The sequence below is a fragment of the Cyclopterus lumpus genome, chromosome 7, assembly GCF_009769545.1.
Source record: "Cyclopterus lumpus isolate fCycLum1 chromosome 7, fCycLum1.pri, whole genome shotgun sequence".
Lineage (NCBI taxonomy): Eukaryota > Metazoa > Chordata > Actinopteri > Perciformes > Cyclopteridae > Cyclopterus > Cyclopterus lumpus.
The window spans coordinates 19775418-19781417 of record NC_046972.1 but is presented as its reverse complement, the minus strand read 5'-3'; the positions used below and the strand labels follow the sequence as shown (position 1 = coordinate 19781417).

At 37.2% G+C, this 6000-nt stretch overlaps 1 long non-coding RNA gene across 1 annotated transcript; it reads right to left on the bottom strand.

Annotated features, from left to right (window-relative positions):
- Positions 1 to 854: 854 nt before the first annotated feature.
- Positions 855 to 3775, bottom strand: LOC117733694. Its single transcript, XR_004609762.1, has 4 exons — positions 3714 to 3775; positions 3076 to 3107; positions 1956 to 1982; positions 855 to 1730 (listed from the first exon to the last, which is right to left on the bottom strand). It is a non-coding gene; the product is annotated as an uncharacterized LOC117733694 (long non-coding RNA).
- Between the last annotated feature and the right edge of the window lie 2225 nt (positions 3776 to 6000).

The following is a 6000-nucleotide window of genomic DNA, read 5'->3' as shown; positions in this document are numbered from 1 at the left end:
GCACCTTACAGACAGAATATTAAACAGCTGTAAATTAATCAAAACCACTTCTGTGGAAGTTAGGTGTCGGGAACAATTTTTTTCTAACAAGTTAATTAATCAGTGAGCAACACTAGACATCTGACTTTACACTTTTATGGATAATTAACGCACAGGTTTGTGGTATCAATGATTGATGCCAGGATACCAACAGTAATTGCAGTATTTTTTAAGGACCACATTTGTTTTGTAGTGTTAGATCTAGGATATTTCAGCCCTGTAGAGTCCAGCAAATAATAAACATAACAGGTTTAGATAAACTGAGAGTTACAGCCATAACATGCCAGTTCATTTACTGCCAGTTACTATTAAGACTCCCTGATGACATGATTTGCGGTATGTTAAATACACAATTATTGAGACAAAGTTACAATACAAACACATAATCTACCTCTCTCCTGTTGAGGCTTCAGTCGTATTACTTTCAATAGTCATATGAATGTGTGGCTGCTGGAGGATAACAGAAGGTGTGTCTTGTTGACTAGTACGACTATTCAGTCGTATACTAGTACGACTATTCAGTCGTTCTACTTTCAATAGTCATATGAATGTGTGGCTGCTGGAAGATAATAGAGCACCATTTGGACTGCTCACATATTCTACCTAGGAGTTGTTGTTGGGCACTGCAGTTGGGGCAGTCCTGTTGCTCTGCCACTCTACACTGCCACTGGCCAGCTGTTGGGCTTATTATAAAAAGGTTTATATTGTGTTTTTCATTTTCACAAACAGCAGATAGGCAAACAGCAACCAATAGAGAACAACCAAACATAGATCAACCCCCCCCCCCCCCCAAAAAAAAAACATGCCATTATAAGTCTGGTATATTGGTGATATTTTATTGATTTATTATTTCGTCATTATTTTGAGCAAGTTAGGATTTTTGTACTTAGAGACAGCACATGAATACATGAATGCAATATGCAACATCTGTGTCATAATGTCAGACAAATCCATTCACCAAAGGTTAAACATAAACCAAAGAGAACACACCCATACAATTAAATACCCCAATAATTACATAGGCCTAAATCATATACAACGATCATGGAGTTAAGTAAGGCATTTCAGATAAATGGACATATCTATGGGCTATTTCCCATGACTTTCATGAGAGAGGTTTCCGTTATGTGTAGTGGTAGGTTAATAAGGATGTCTGGGATAGTCACAGGCATTTATGGATTCTACATACACCAAATTTGATGGGCATTTTAGGATGTAGGTTATGCCACCTGAACAGCTTAAAAAAGAATGTTGGTCATGAGGGTTGGTATATTGCCCATCTGGTCTTCCGTGACAGTCGTTTCCGTTTGGGGATCCGGTAGTTTGAGCAGGATAGTCACAGGCATTTATGGATTCTACATACACCAAATTTGATGGGCATTGTAGGATGTAGGTTATGCCACCTGAACAGCTTAAAAACGAATGTTGGTCATGAGGGTTGGTATATTGCCCATCTGTTCTTCCGTGACAGTCGTTTCCGTTTGGGGATCCGGTAGTTTGAGCAGGATAGTCACAGGCATTTTTGTATGGTGCATACACCAAACCTGCTGGGCATGGTTGGACAAAGGTGTGTCCAGCTACACATTGGTAAAATGAATGTTGGTCTAAAGGGTTAGCGTAGTTCCCATCCGCTCTTCCATGACAGGGGTTTAAAGGAAATAATGGATTTCCTGTCACAAGGCCAGGTAAACCTAAAATAATTACAGATTTGTGTTAATAGTTCTTTCTGAAAGAGCACATATTTTCACTCTGCATAACGAAAATGTATAAAAGTAATAAAAAGGGATTACATTAAAGATAATGACATTGAATCACCACTACCCCATCCCTTGCTGGTTTTCTAATTGTTGAGTTAAGGACATCATTTTTTGAATAGTAAGACTGTTAATTATGAATTATACATGTTATAAACTTACCCAAGCTGGCGATGATCACACAGAGACCTTCAAAGTGACAGACTGGTTAGTATCAGGTTCAAACTCAGCTTAACAGGGGACTGTACCCATAAGTGAGTTCAACATACCCAGGCTATGTTTTGGTTATCTGGTTAAACTAACCCTAACAACCGCGATCCCATTAAGATGGTTATCTACTCCGTAAATCAATCCAGGGTTTCTTAATCTGGTTATAAGTGTGTTCACATAAAAAGAGGCGGTGTTTGCAGCATCTGACCAATCACCACAACGGACAAGTCTGCCGTCAGCAGAGCGAAGACAAAATTATAATATCGGACTAATACGTTGAAGTTAAACACGTAATTCACTGTTAAGGTAACAAGGTTTAAACTGACAAACGAAGGAAGGCCAGAAAATGCCTACTGTGTTAATGCGTACATTAACAGATATTCGAAATTACTGCTTGAAGCAGTGATATTCTAAATCAGTTTATTTACACATTCACACAGTTCTGCGACTTCTTGCCATCTGTCTTGTTTGCATGTATCTGTTTAAACTGTTAATTTTAGTCTGAATTCATGACTTTAACTTCTTCCTAATTGTCTAATAATAATATACAATCAATGACCGAGCTTTGATTGGTCAGGAGGCGCTGCTTTTATACGAGTTGACCTCCTATCTTTAACATCACCTTCTCCGGAGCGAGTTAGGTGTTTAGCATAAGTAACCATGGCAATCAATGCAGGTAAGAAGTAAACCTCTGTCATGGAACTAAAAACCCAGACCTAACACTGAAGTTACCTAACACACCCTCTACCCTGCACAGCACAGGCCCAAGGTCAGTCCACCCAAAAATTAACAATAACAAAAGAAAAAGAAAACATAGGTATTATAACGATGTGTGGATTATCAAGAATATAGAGTGAATTACATTAACTGTAATTATTATTTGAGTGGCAAAAACATAGGTAAACAAACCAAAATTACAATAATGTTAATATAAATTCATTAATCCACTAAGCATTTTGCTTTTAGGCAAGTGCAAGCAAAAGAGTTGTTTAAGACCATGTTGATCTTCAACAGATACCATAGACCACTGGAAGTAAGTTAGAAGATAGCTTTTTGTGATTTGGGGCCTTACCTGCAGTTAGAGTGAGCTTGCACATTTTGACACTATGTGGGTAAGCAGAAACAGCAGCATTTGATTAATGTGCAGCGGAAACAAATATGAAAACAATTATTAACAAGTCAAACAAATACTCATCCTGAGCCAAACATTTATAAATTGGTCCCACAAATTGTTTTCATTTCAAGTCAGAAAACCTGACAGCATAATACACAAACTTGCTGCATCGTCTTTAGAAAGTGTGTCACTTTCATATTCTGTGGTGTGTCCAGCAGTGCCACTAAGCAGTTTGTGGTTTTTAAAGTATTAGAAAAACTGGTGTAATTTAGCATTTAAGATAAAGCAAACAGCCACTGTCAGCCACTACCAAAATATGTAAGGCATATTCTCAATTATCCCCTTGATAAACATTCAAATTGTACAATTAAGTGAACCGAATTGAGAGAAAAAATGTACAATACATCAATCGAATGCCTAAAGTATAGGTAGAGATTAGGAAGGACATAGTGGTACTCAGCATCTTCCAACAAATCCAACAGAATCCCTTTATTTATTATCCCTCATATTTGATATATGTATAGCAATATACACTGCAACACAAGCAAAACAGTAAAAAAGTGGTTTGTTAATATCGTAGTAAAAGTTATACTTACAAATGGTGAAAGAAGCAAACACTGTCTCTCTGCTGTGACTGATGACTGACAGATGTCTCTCTGCGATGCTTTAAATGGGTATGAAGCTGACGAGGTGTGGCAATAAAGTACGTCACAATGTTCCAATTTTGCAATTGTCCACCGATGGAAACTGGCACAGAATAAAAGTGGTTATCACAGTTGTGACTCATTGTTTATTTCAAACGGTTACTAAAGTCACAATGATTGGATATTTTCAAATGTGGGTAAATGTTGGCATTATATGGGTTGATTAATACAACAAAAAGACAAATAACCTTTTTTTATTATAATGTCACATTGGTAGCTGTCGATTGCTTTATTGGCTGCATAAAACTCATTATTCATACTGAGTGACCATAAAAATAAAGATACTCGCCTAATGTAAGATAAAAGTAATGCAATAAACAACAAAGTACAGCTTTCAAGAAAAACGTTTACACATGAGTGGGAACAGATATATGTAATACAACATTATGATACGATGTAAGGTTTATCAAAATACACAAATTGTTGAGACAAAGTAACAATACATGGACAGAACAAGGCTATTTTCCTTGTTGAAATGAGGAAGAGCATATAAGGCACATCTTAATTACACCTTAATTAAATGTTTCCCAGAAGGAAACAAACCAATTTCACACCCAATTTGAATGAGTAGCTGTGGGTGTGGGCTTTCTGACGTGCACAGTTGTAAAGCATTCTTGGCCCAGCAGGGTTGGCATGAGCCCCTTTAGATTTTTAAATAATCTGTGGGTAATAATGTAGGACATTTACAGCAATTGAGAGGAGTTGTGGTGGTGGGAGCTGTCATGAGACAGTCACAGCAATTGCATACATATATCTCCTTACATCATGTAATGTTGTTCGAGCCATATATTTTTGTTTTGATTACAAATTATATCATGTAATTTATTTGTGTGATCGAAATACGTTACTTTTACCATATAAATAGAAATTAAATTCATATTCAGAATAATATAGATTTATTTATATTAATCTGATGAGGATCAGATGTGATAAGAGGAAGGGGTGGGACAGAGTATCTGGTGTTTTACTTTGTGTAGAATAGGATAGCAGCACAGTATTTGACCTCATGTTAGACTTATTATGGTTTTAAGTTTGATAAAAGTTTCAATAAATCGATCAAATGACAGAAATGGAATTAACGTCTGCAGAGTTGTGATTCTTTTTAACGTGTGAATCGAGAAACGGAATCCTGTAACATGGCACAGAATATAAGTACAAAGAACAGGTTACCACATATGTTGTTTTCCTTATATTTATGAATCTTCTGGATTTTATTTTTATTGAGCAAGTATTTATATTTGTCTGGTCCCTTTACGCAGGCAATTAAAAGCTTGTCACCTCTCTTACCAAGGCCATTCTCCTCTGCTTGATCGGTTTAGGGGCAGCCCGCTCTAGAAAGAGGATGGAACATATATAGGCACAGAATACTTTCTGAATGCTCTGTAAATATTATCCAAATTAATTTGAATTTTGTTGAACAGTTATTTCCAAGAATAAACTCTAGGTGAGGCCATAGAGTAAATAAAAAAAATCTAGCCCAATATAGTCTAAATTGGGCGCACAAATTAGATAATTTTATACTTGTTGATGTTCTTGATGCCCATATGATTTAATTACATTACATTTAGCTGACACTTTTATCCAAAGCAACTTACAATCATGTTACATTCATACACAGCTACAGGGAACAACTCAGGGTTAAGTGTCTTGCTCAAGGACACATCAACTAGGGCGGGGATTGAACCACTAACCCCCTGAATGAAAGACGGACCTGCTAACCACTGACCCACAGTCGCCCAGTGGCAGGGGTGCAGCAACATAGACAAATGGCTTCCTAATTACACAATGTAAATCCAAAAATGACATCTCAACAAAGATAGTGCATATCCTAAGGACCCAGTGACTGACGTATGCCTCCTAATGACATGCGTGTCTGTATCACCCCTGCTGCACCTTAGACGTGCCGCCCTGTAAGCCACACACATGCAACACATTCAGTGTCCTTTTATGTGCCAATTATAGAGGCGTGGTATATCATATTCTCAATTTGTAGCAACATCTACTTTAGGTATTCACTTCTTGTAAAGTCTTGTCTAAATGCTAATTGCCAGTGGCTATATCTGCCACATGAAAGCAAAATGAATAGTAGGTATGCAAAGAGCACAAATGACGCATGCATGCGTTGTACTGCATGCCAAAGGCAGATGAGAGGAAGCAACGTAGTTTTCTACTAACTTCA